This window comes from Zea mays, chromosome 8 (assembly GCF_902167145.1).
Source record: "Zea mays cultivar B73 chromosome 8, Zm-B73-REFERENCE-NAM-5.0, whole genome shotgun sequence".
Taxonomy (NCBI): Eukaryota; Viridiplantae; Streptophyta; class Magnoliopsida; order Poales; family Poaceae; genus Zea; species Zea mays.
The window spans coordinates 92,397,449-92,410,569 of NC_050103.1; positions in this window are offsets into that span (position 1 = coordinate 92,397,449).

A 13,121-nucleotide genomic window follows, 5' to 3' on the forward strand; every position below is an offset into this window, starting at 1 on the left:
CCAAGCCCATCAAGACACCCATGGGAACTAATGGGCATCTCGACCTCGACACGGGAGGTAAGTCCGTGGATCAAAAGGTATACCGGTCGATGATAGGTTCCTTACTCTATTTATGTGCATCTCGACCGGATATTATGCTTTCCGTATGCATGTGTGCAAGATTCCAAGCCGACCCTAAGGAAGCTCACCTTACGGCCGTAAAACGAATCTTGAGATATTTGGCTTATACTCCTAAGTTTGGGCTTTGGTATCTGTTGGGGACTTGTTCTCAAGTGCTAAGAGTTTAAGAACAAGGCAACATAGAAAATGTTAATCGTTAATGCCCTTCGTCCTCCGAAGCACTATTTCCCTTAGGACATAATGACTTGCGGACGAAGGTTATGAAGGACATACCTTCATAAATTAATCAAATAATGACGAAGGATGAAATATGAAGAATGTAAAGGAAAACATGAACAATCATTTATTATTATTGAGCATAAACAAAAATATTATTGAACAACAAGTGTACCTTCAATCGGAAGGAAATGATTGTACAAGCGTGACACAAAAAGCGAATGCCAAGTCAGCGTGAACAGTACGGGGATACTGTTCACCTATTTATAGACACGGGACACAGCCCTTACAAAATTACATTCATGCCCTTTACATCTGACAATAACTCTATAGTAATCTATTGAGGTCTGAATAGCCTTTTCATCTTTAAGTCGGTTCCACTCTCTGCTGTTACGTCGAAGCTTTCCTGCTCAACACCTTCGGCTCTGTATCAAGCTTCGTATTATTCCGGTCTGCTGCAATGCCGATTTTAGTCTGAGGGTACCTGTTCACATATTGTACTACAGAAATACTGTTAAATCCTGTTTTTGAGGACCTTCGGACGCCGAAGGTCCCCAACAGTAGCCCCTCGCAATATTAATTTGTTTGAAATAATAAATTCAGATTGCGATATGAACGAAGGCTTTATGCCGAAGGTCCGAAAAAACACCTTCCCTTTGCTAGAATAGCAACATTCAATGACAAGTGGGGTCTTTCAACTTTCAACGCATCAAGCGTATAAATACGGCCATACCGCAAACTTATTTTGCACGCTTTCTGGCCAACCACTCCTGCTCACTCATTTTTTAGCTCTTGTGCACTGTGATCTACTAAGCTTTTAGCTTTGAAGCTTCGGCTTTGAAAACAGTTTTTTAGTGTTTCCGAAGATGTCTGAAGCTGCTAAGAAGGCTGCTGCTGAGATGAAGCTGAGTCTTGATGAAGAGAAGAACTTAGGGTTTCTTATAGCAATGTCGAAGACCAACACAGAAAAGATCACCAGGGAAATTCTGGAAGGGCTGTCTGAAGATACTGGTGACAGTGAAAGTTATGATGTGGACAGCGGTGGCGAAGACTCCGAAGATCGCCCCTGGCGACCAAGCCATTCAGTTTATGGTAAATCAACTATCAAAGAGAATCATCTTGTTAATATGAGAGGAAGGTATTTCCGGGATCTGTCCGTTGTGAGGGCCGACGAAGGGGAGAAGACTTGCCCAGACCCCGAAGAAAATGAAGTCGTGGTGTTCCGAAGCTTTTTGAAGGCTGGGCTGCGATTGCCCTTGAGCAGCTTCGTCGTGGAAGTGCTGAAGATCTTTGAAGTCTATCTTCACCAACTTACCCCCGAGGCAATCATAAGGCTGAATATCTTCGTGTGGGCCGTGCGAAGCCAGGGTCTGAAGCCTGATGCAAAAAGCTTCTGCAATATTCACGAATTATCATACGAGACAATACCTTGGGGTAAGGAACAGTATCACAATAACTTTGGCTGCTACAAATTTGTTTCTCGGTCTGGGTCAAGCTGCCCCGTGCCAACTTTTCGGAAAAAATGGCCCAGCGGCTGGATGACAGAGTGGTTTTATGTAAAAAATGATCTGAAAGCACGAGAAGACATCAAAGGTATAATCATGCGTCCTATTTGGCAAAGCTTCGGCCTTCGGAGGCCGAAGGTTGAAATGAATGAAGCCGCCGAAGAGTGCCAAAGAGCCTTCGGCGTTGTCTGCTCTTTTATAGGAACAAGGGACTTAGTACAAGAGCATATTGCCTTCAGGGTGTGGCCGCTTGCGGAGAAATGGGAAATGCCACAAGAAACCATTAAAGAGGCCGACGAAGGTGGACTTATCAGGTTTAAGTACACTTTTAAATTTGGAGATAAATTTATTGAGCCAGATGATGAGTGGTTGAAAAGCATTGACAATTTAAGTGATGAGCTGCTTGGGACCTACTCGAAGGCCGAAGATACTGCAATGTCAGCAGCCTTCGGAGGCCGAAAAAAGAAAAGGCTGAATCGGGTATTTGATGCCATCGGGTTTGTCTACCCTGACTATTGCTACCCCATTCGAAGGCAGAAGAGAAAAAATACAACCTCTGCAAAAGAAGAAACTGCAGCTGCTCCTAGCGAGCCAGAACTGAAAAGGAAGAAGATAAAGGTTCTTACGCATCGGCCGCGTTATATTGAACCAGCTTCGGTGCCTGAGTTTACCGGAGAGACTTCTTCGGCCACCGAAGCTGAAAAACCAGCCGAGCCAACTTTGCTGCCAGAAGTCGCAGAAACAGCCGAAGTACCAACGAAGACAAAATTGGAGCAATCAAAAATTTTGTTACCAGAAACGAAAGAGAAGGCCGAAGCGCCATTCACAGAAAAAATGGAAGAGGTAAAGGAAGCAACTGAGGACTCCAAAACATCAGAAGTTTTGAGTCCTACAGCAATTATTGGGACATCAAAAAATGAAAAAGTGCCAGCTGCAACTCCGAAGAGAAAGAGAATGGCTAATGTGCTAGATGTACTGGAAACGATCATATCTTCGAGCACACCTCCGAAGAAGGCTGCTGTTACTTTTGAAACAACAGCTGAAATTTCTGGTTCTGCAGCTCCAGAGCAAGAAATTGAAGCCGAAGCTGGGCCCTCAGAGCCCACAAAGGCAAAAACCTTGGAAAGTGAGGCAGAAAAAATAACAAAGCCAACTTTTGCTGAAGGAACTGGTGTTGTTACCCCCGAAGCATCCCCCAAAATTCGTGATTATATTTTTCGTCATGCTTCGGGGAAAAAATTATCAGAAAAAGAAGAACAAGAGGCCCAACACTATGCCCAAAAGTTGAAATATCCAAAGGGGGCGTTGATATTTAATGGCAGTGGAGAAGAAGATTTCTTGTATTGCCTCCCCGACAGCAAGGAAATTTCTGTCTGTCGGGAGATGAGCAGAAGCTTCGGATTCCCAACTTTAGAAGACGGACTTTCGGTGCTGTCAAAGAACGATCTGGCTGACAGCCTAGCTTACAACAGTTTAAAGGTGCGACAAATGGAATTCTTATATTTTTGTTGAGTTCAAAATTTTTCGTTTGTTTAAAACTATTGACACAGACATATTCCTGTCTGCAGGGCCTGATACTCAGCAATGCCCTCAGAGCACAGAAAGATGCTGAGGACGAAGGATGTACTATAGCCCTGAGCAACCTTCGTTCCGAAGTAATTGAACTGAGGAACGAAGGTCTCGAAAAAGACAAAATATTATACTCATTGATAGATAAAATAAAGGAGGACGAAGCTGCTTTCAAAAGTCAAGCTGAAACTCAGAAACGCGAAATTGAAGACCTTCGGAAACAACTGGCCAGAGCCAAAGAAGAACGTATACTTGAAGAAACAAAGCGTGAACTCAGCGATCAATGGGCAGATCACCTAGAAGTGACTGTTGAAGAGCTTCGTTCGTCCAAAAAGAAATGCTACAATAAATCTGTAGATTGTGTTAAAAAATTAAAGGCTAGCTTCGCCAAGGTCGGCGCATTCTCAAGTGAAGAAAATTTTTCGAGGGGCAATCCCGAAGGTGTCATTGAATGGATTGACCACGAAGCTGAAGCCTTCGAAGAAATTTTAAATAGCCGAGGAGATATATGTGCCTTCTCTGGCGCCAGAGGGATTGCCACCATTTTAGAGAAGAAGGGCTGCGAACATGTAAAAATTTTAGCACAGTCCGAAGCTGCTTTGTCCTTTGAAGATACAAAAGATCCTTCGGCCGAAGCTAGCATAATTGGTGGAAAGTTTTTTACCGATATCTGGGATAATGGTGGCCGAGAAATGGCCGGAGAAATTATTCGAAGAAGTGAAAAGGGCATTCACGATGCAAGAGAAGTAGCTGAGGCTGCTGTCAAGAGCGCAGAAGCCGAAGGTCAATTAGGTACTAAATAATAGTTTTTACCGTGTTGTAATCTTTAGGCTTTTAAGATCTGTTTGCGATTTGTAATAGTAATGTAGCCGTGTCCTGCTTCAGATCCGACTAAAGCGCCTTCGGGCCCTCAACCGAAGGGGGACGACGAAATTAAAAAGATGGCCGAAGATATTATGGATGAAGTTGTCGATCGACTGTTGAACGAAGCTGCAGAATTGGTACTTAGGGAAGACTAGATGCTATTTGTAAAAACATTTTAAATGTAACATGTGTAATATCTTGTAATCCTGTATGTAATATATTTTTATTTTTCTTTATGGTTCAATTCTTTACGATGCATGAAACCTTACATACGTACCTTTTTTGAGTCTTTGACGAAAAAACACCTTCCCTTCTTTTCATGCTTCGTGAAGAGAAATTACCACTTATCACAACAATATCCGAAGTATCCTGGAAAGTTTTGAAGCTTCGTAGAAACATTCCTCAAGGCTATACTTCAGAAATCAATATTGTTTCTCCTTGTGACTTGGCATGATTTGCCCCTCTTTCAAAGCGTTTTCCCGAAGATTGATATCATATTTCCTTCTTATGCCACATGCAGTATGATGTATGATGCTTATGTTATGCAAAGATGATGTGATGATGCTATGCTATGTAAGATGATATTCCGAAGATACACGCATATTTGCGCGATAAAACACATAATCTTTTTGTGAATCAGCGTTGATTTTTTGCTATAAGCCTCCCTTAGGAGCTTCTTCGCCTTTTACTTCAGCGGAATCAGCGTTGACTTTTCGCTGTAAGCTCTGCATTCCCTTAGGAACGTCTTTGGAGCTTCTTCGCCTTTTACTTAGGCGGTATCAGCGTTGACTTTTCACTGTATGCTCTGCATTCCTTTTGGAACGACTTTGGAGCAGAAAACTTACACTGCGCTCCCTTCGGAACGACTTTTTGTGACTTCATTAAACTTACTCTGCGTTCCTTAGAACGTCTTTTTGTTGCTTCGAAAAATTTTCGATAGTCCGAAGGTCCTTTTTATTATCATAAGCCTGTGAAGAAAACATATTTTTTGTAGGAATCACCGAAACTAATTACATGAAACCTAAACAATGTCCTTTATTACAGAAAATAAAACTGAATGAAAAAGACTGCTATTAGGGTAGGATATTTGTTAATAGATGTGCTTTGATTCTGGCACAGTGCTGTTGACCGTGCGAGCTTCGGACTGTTCTCTGAAGTCCCTTTGATGCGGAGCATATTGGCTCCCTTCTGGCTGCTGGCCTTGCTGCAACGGAGGTGGAGGCGGAGGCTGTTGCCAGGAAGCTTGAGGCTGACTTGCCGAAGCAACAGAGACTGCAGGATGGTTGCCCACATACTCTGGGATGTAGGGCGAATGATACGAAGCTGTATGCATGACCTGCTTCGGCTGAGCTTGTTGTGCTGCTGCTTCAGCTATTTCCTTTTGCTTCTGAATAGTGACATGGCACATCCTGGTAGTATGGCCTTTGTTCTCACCGCAGAATAAGCAAAAGATTCGTCTTGGTTGATCGCCGAATCTTCCTCCGAAGCCCCTGGCGCCTCTGCCTCTTGGAGCTGGAGGTCGGAAGGAACTTTGTTGTTGCCCTGAAGCTTGTGAGGAATATTGTGGCCTTTGTTGCTGACTCCCTTTATCATCATTCTGAGTGGAATTGTGAATTGACCTGACATGCCTCGGGTAAAACCTTCCTCCGAAGCCCCTGGTTATTTCAGAAAACCTGAAAGCCTCCTCCCTTCTTTGACGAAAATCATTGTCAGCTCGAATGTATTCGTCCATCTTCTGGAGCAGCTTTTCCAGCGTTTGTGGTGGCTTCCTGGCAAAATACTGTGCTGACGGCCCTGGCCGAAGCCCCTTGATCATAGCCTCAATGACAATCTCATTGGGCACTGTTGGCGCCTGTGCCCTTAATCGTAGAAACCTTCGGACATATGCCTGAAGGTATTCTTCATGATCCTGGGTGCATTGGAAGAGAGCCTGAGCAGTGACCGGCTTTGTCTGAAACCCTTGAAAGCTAGTTAACAGCAAGTCCTTCAGCTTCTGCCATGAGGTAATCGTTCCTGGTCGAAGGGAGGAATACCAGGTTTGAGCAACGCTTCTGACAGCCATAACGAAAGATTTGGCCATGACTGAAGCGTTGCCACCATACGAAGACACTGTTGCTTCGTAGCTCATCAAAAACTGCTTCGGGTCTGAATGGCCATCAAATACGGGGAGCTGAGGCGGCTTGTAGGACGGAGGCCAAGGTGTAGCCTGCAGCTCAGCGGACAAGTGAGAAGCATCATCAAAAACAAAATTCCCATGATGGAAATTGTCATACCAGTCATCTTCGTTGGGAAAACCCTCCTGATGAAGGTCTTGATGCTGAGGCCTTCGGTGTTGCTCATCCTGAGCAAGATGACGAACTTCTTCAGAGGCTTCATCTATCTGCCTCTGCAGTTCAGCTAGCCTAGCCATCTTCTCCTTCTTGCGTTGAACCTGCTGCTGAAGGATTTCCAGATTTTGAATCTCCTGATCTAGATCATCCTCCGGAGGTGTTGGACTGGTAGCCTTCCTCTTCTGGCTTCGTGCCTCTCTAAGAGAAAGGACGTCTTGATTGGGGTCCAGCGGCTGCAGCGTGCCAGCCCCTGGTGCTGAAGCCTTCTTCGGCGGCATGACGAAGGTGATGCCTTCCGAAGGTGTTGAAAAGCTCAAGAAATGGAAGTGAGTTCACCGGAGGTGGGCGCCAATGTTGGGGACTTGTTCTCAAGTGCTAAGAGTTTAAGAACAAGGCAACATAGAAAATGTTAATCGTTAATGCCCTTCGTCCTCCGAAGCACTATTTCCCTTAGGACATAATGACTTGCGGACGAAGGTTATGAAGGACATACCTTCATAAATTAATCAAATAATGACGAAGGATGAAATATGAAGAATGTAAAGGAAAACATGAACAATCATTTATTATTATTGAGCATAAACAAAAATATTATTGAACAACAAGTGTACCTTCAATCGGAAGGAAATGATTGTACAAGCGTGACGCAAAAAGCGAATGCCAAGTCAGCGTGAACAGTACGGGGATACTGTTCACCTATTTATAGACACGGGACACAGCCCTTACAAAATTACATTCATGCCCTTTACATCTGACAATAACTCTATAGTAATCTATTGAGGTCTGAATAGCCTTTTCATCTTTAAGTCGGTTCCACTCTCTGCTGTTACGCCGAAGCTTTCCTGCTCAACACCTTCGGCTCTGTATCAAGCTTCGTATTATTCCGGTCTGCTGCAATGCCGATTTTAGTCTGAGGGTACCTGTTCACATATTGTACTACAGAAATACTGTTAAATCCTGTTTTTGAGGACCTTCGGACGCCGAAGGTCCCCAACAGTATCCTAGGGGATCCACATTTGATTTGATTGGTTATTCAGATGCCGATTGGGCGGGGTGTAAAATCAATAGGAAGAGCACATCGGGGACTTGCCAGTTCTTGGGAAGGTCCTTGGTGTCTTGGGCTTCAAAGAAGCAAAATTCGGTCGCTCTTTCCACCGCCGAAGCAGAGTACATTGCCGCAGGCCATTGTTGCGCGCAGTTGCTTTGGATGAGGCAAACCCTGCGGGACTACGGTTACAAATTAACCAAAGTCCCTTTGCTATGTGATAATGAGAGTGCAATCAAGATGGCAGATAATCCCGTCGAGCATAGCCGCACTAAACACATAGCCATTCGGTATCATTTTCTTAGAGATCACCAACAAAAGGGAGATATCGAGATTTCTTACATTAATACTAAAGATCAATTAGCCGATATCTTTACCAAGCCACTTAATGAACAAACTTTTAACAAACTTAGGCATGAGCTCAATATTCTTGATTCGCGCAATTTCTTTTGCTAACTTGCACACATAGCTTATTTGTATACCTTTGATCATGTCTCTTTCATATGCTATGACTAATGTGTTTTTCAAGTCTATTTCAAACCAAGTCATAGGTGTATTGAAAGGGAATTGGAGTCTTCGGCGAAGACAAAGGCTTCCACTCCGTAACTCATCCTTCGCCGTCGCTCTAAGCCACTCTCCATCTTTGGGGGAGAGAGCAAAAGGACTTCGTCTTTGGTATAATCTTAACTCTTTTATTTATGACCAAAGGGGAAGAAAAGCACTTCAAGGGCTCTAATGATTCCGTTTTTGGCGATTCATGCCAAAGGGGGAGAAAATATGAGCCCAAAGCAAAAGGACCGCACCACCACCAATTTCAAAAAACTTAGTTTTTCAAAGAGTATTTTCAATTGGTATCCTATTGTGTTCAAAAGGGGGAGAAAGTAGTATTTCAAAATGATACATCAAAACCCTCTTGAACACTAAGAGGTGGATCTCATTTAGGGGGAGTTTTGTTTAGTCAAAGGAAAAGCATTTGAAATAGGGGGAGAAAATTTCAAATCTTGAAAATGCTTTGCAAAATCTTATTCATTTACCTTTGACTATTTGCAAACGAACCTTGAAAAGAATTTACAAAATAGTTTGCAAAAACAAAACATGTGGTGCAAGCGTGGTCCAAAATGTTAAAAACGAAGAAACAATCCAAGCATATCTTGTAAGTATTTATATTGGCTCAATTCCAAGCAACCTTTGCACTTACATTATGCAAACTAGTTCAATTATGCATCTCCATATTTGCTTTGGTTTGTGTTGGCATCAATCACCAAAAAGGGGGAGATTGAAAGGGAATTAGACTTACACCTAGTTCCTAAATGATTTTGGTGGTTGAATTGCCCAACACAAATAATTGGACTAACTAGTTTGCCCTAGTGTATAAATTATACAGGTGTAAAAGGTTCACACTTAGCCAATAAAATGACCAAGAATTGGGTTCAACAAAGGAGCAAAGGGACAACCGAAGGCACCTCTGGTCTGGGGCACCGGACTGTCCGGTGCACCAGAGGACTCCAACTTAAACTCGCCACCTTCGGGAATTTCCAGAGGCACTCCGCTATAATTCACCGGACTGTCCGGTGTACACCGGACAGTGTCCGGTGCTCCAAGGAAGAGCGCCTCAGGAACTCGCCAGCCTCGGGAAATTGCTCCGCTATAATTCACCGGACTGTCCGGTGTACACCGGACTGTCCGGTGAACCAGCAGAGCAACGGCTAGTTCGCGCCAACGGTCACCTGCAGCGGCATTTAATGCGCGCCAGAGCGCGCAGAAGTCAGTCACGCGCGCGCTGGCACACCGGACATTGAACAGTACATGTCCGGTGTGCACCGGACATCCAGGCGGGCCTAGAAGATAGAGCTCCAACGGTCGAATCCCAACGACATTTGGTGACGTGGCTAGCGCACCGGACATGTCCGGTGTGCACCGGACTGTCCGGTGCACCATACGACAGACAGCCTCCACCAACGGTCAAGTTTGGTGGTTGGGGCTATAAATACCCCAACCACCCCCACATTCAAGTAATCCAAGTTTTCCAGCTTCCAACCACTATACAAGAGCTAGCATTCATTGCAAAGCACACCAAAAGTGATCAAATCCTCTCCCAACTCCATACAAAGCCTTAGTGACTAGAGAGAGTGATTTGTAGTGTTCATTTGAGCTCTTGCGCTTGGATCGCTTCTTTTCTTTGGCATTCTTTATTGTGATCAAACACTCACTTGTAATTGAGGCAAGAGACACCAATTGTGTGGTGGTCCTTGTGGGAAGTTTGATTCCCAAGTGATTTGAGAAGAGAAGCTCACTCGGTCCGAGGGACCGTTTGAGAGAGGGAAAGGGTTGAAAAAGACCCGGCCTTTGTGGCCTCCTCAACGGGGAGTAGGTTTGCGAGAACCGAACCTCGGTAAAACAAATCCTTGTGTCTCACCGCTTTACTCGCTTGCGATTTGTTTTACACCCTCTCACCCTCTCGCGGACTCGGTTTTTATTTCTAACGCTAACCCGGCTTGTAGTTGTGTTTATATTTGTAAATTTCAGTTTCTCCCTATTCACCCCCCCTCTAGGCGACTATCACCATCGTCACCTACCACGGCTCCGTCCTTGGGGAGAGGGTGACCAAAACTCAAGCCCGAACCATGTCGTTGACCAGGGACCAGTACCTGCAGGTAAAGTCATGCATGTTTGGTACCAGTACTCCATGCATGAATTTTATTTTATCTTCTGATATGCACTTTACGTGTTTACTTTGTAGATGATTCCACATTGGTGTGCCGCACATCCTCTGTGTTGGGAGCAGATGGTGGATAGGTGGTGTTCGGCTGAGTGGGACGAGGCACACACCGCTAGCCGGGAACGACGTATGATGATGCAAGGTCCCTCCCACCACCAAGGCAGCCGGAGCCTGGGCCAATATGCCGAAGCTTGGTTACGCCCTCTTTTTTATTTAGGTATATAGCACTTGATTAGATATTATTTCTAACTATCTCATTGGTTTTCTTGCAGACAGCGTCACATGGTGGTCGGCCTTGCTCCACCTTCTCGGCCTATGCTATGGCTCATAAGGGCAAGGCGACGTCCGACGTCACCTACAACCCGGATGACGGGCCCGAGGCCTACACCAACCCCACCGTCTACAGCCGCCTACATGACTACACTGCCATGGCGCAGGAGGTCCATGGCCCAGACTATGATCCGAGCACCGAGCCGATCGACCCCGATGTGCTCATGAGGGTCGGAGGAGGCAAGAGACATGGGCGGTACTGGATTGCCGACGGGGCAATCGACTCGTCCTCCACTCCCACTCTGTCTCAGGTGAGAGCAAGGAGCACGGGCTCGAGTCCAGCCATACGACCTCGGCACGACAGCTCACAGCAGCGCATACAGCAACTCGAGGTTAGTGCTTCTGTAACTCGTCCTTCCTTGAGTTTTATACCTTCTCTTTGAGTTACTATAACGTTGGCTTGTAATATTACAGACCCAACTAGAAGAGATGCAGGCGAGGATAATGGCGGAGCGGGCGGCGACTGATCAGAGGATGGCAGATATGTTCTAGTACATGCAGAGCCTTAGCGCGACGCAAGGTTTCGCTCCGCCACCTCCATTGTTCCCTGTAGTTGACCCTGCTGTGTTCCATACTCCTGTGAGTATCAAAATTGTAGTTAGATGTTGGTAATGCATCTGGTATAACACATGCAATCTCTTCTCTGTGTAGGGTCAATCTGGTGCCGCATCCAACAACCCTCCTGAAGGGTTCAGCCCAACGCAGCACCAGACCAACCGCCCACCTCCATGAGTTTTATGTTTTCAGTGTTGAATACTTATGTCTGTGTGTTTGAAGACTTCAAAACTTGTGTTAGTCACTTATGTTTGTGTTGGATACTTATGTTAGAGCTTGAGACGTATGAGACATGTTTGTGTTGGGTACTTGTGTTGAACACTTATGTTTGTGATGTATATTTATGTTTGTGTTGGCTATTTATGTTTGTGATGATATCTGTGATGTATATATGTGATATATATGTGATATCTTTTGTTTGTGTGGATGGAATACAAAAAACAAATAAAAAGGTGCATACTGGTCACTTTGCCGAGTGTTACACTCGGCAAAGAGGTTCTTTGCCGAGTGTCAAGACCATAGCACTCGTCAAAGAACCAAGACCTAGGCACCGGTATAGGTTCTTTGCCGAGTGTAATGTTTGTGGCACTTGGCAAAGAGGCACGCTTTACCGAGTGTCGCACGTAGCACTCGGCAAAGAGCCTGACATGAGGACCCTCCCTGGCGGGTCCTTTGCCGAGTGCTTCTGGGAAGACACTCGGCAAAGGTGACTCCTTTGCCGAGTGTCATCCGTGACACTCGGCAAAGACGCCGTCTCCGTCACCCGTCGCCGTAACGGCCACTTTTCTTTGCCGAGTGCTCCATGGCACTCAGCAAACCTCTTTGTCGAGTGCCCGAAAAAAGTACTCGGCAAAGAAGGCTTTGCCGATGCACTGTTTGCCGAGCCTTCTTTGCCGAGTGTCACACTCGGCAAAGCATTTGTCGAGTGTTTTTAAGGATTTGCCGAGTGCTTCGGGCACTCGGCAAAGCACTCGTTTCTGGTAGTATATAACGACATGCCGATAGTTCATTTATAGTCCAAAAGGGTTCCGAACTAGCCAACTATCTTCATAGCAGTATGATGCCATGATACTGAACAAAAAGAATTATATATGATCCCAAGCCAACACGGATATATAGGGTCTGTTTGGTTGGATTGTGGCTGTGAAAAAAGTTGTTGTGGGTTGTGAGCTGTAGAAAAAGCTACTGTAGGCTGTAAGATGTTAAAAAGCTAAAAACCGTTTGGTGGAAACCACTAAAAGTCGTTAAAAATTCTTCGATATATGTTTTCACAGTTCCATCCGAAAAGTCACTAAAAGCAGAACTAGGGGTGCTTTCAGATTTGCACTACGAGAAAGTCGGCTTTTAGAAAAAGCTGTTTCCTGGATCCATCTCTTTGGTTGGCTTTTGACTTTTAGACGGGCAAAAGTCAAACCAAACACACCCACAGGATCGCGGCGACCATGAGTGTCACGTGGCCATTTGACAAAGCCGCCAGGAGTTCAAACGCTTGGGACAAATAATTCATCATCTACTCCTTGACCACATGTACGTATTGTTGCGTGCCTGTACAGTTGTACTGTTGCCTTCTAGCTAGTAGTTCTGTATTATCATTAGTCCTCTCTCCTACACATTAACAAACGCAATAGTACTCTTTATTACTAAAAGGTGTAGGGAACTAATAATAATTGGTTTGTCTTCTACTCCGTACTGCTATATGCAACGACTATTGGTTTGTCTTCATGAGGGTACTGATCCAACGGTTCTATGCCTTTAGTGTACATGATGATGTACACATAATCCTGATCAACCAGATACCTATACGTAGGAAGCATTATATTAATCTAGAAAGATTAATTTCCAAAGCAAGGATGTAGTATCATCATCTA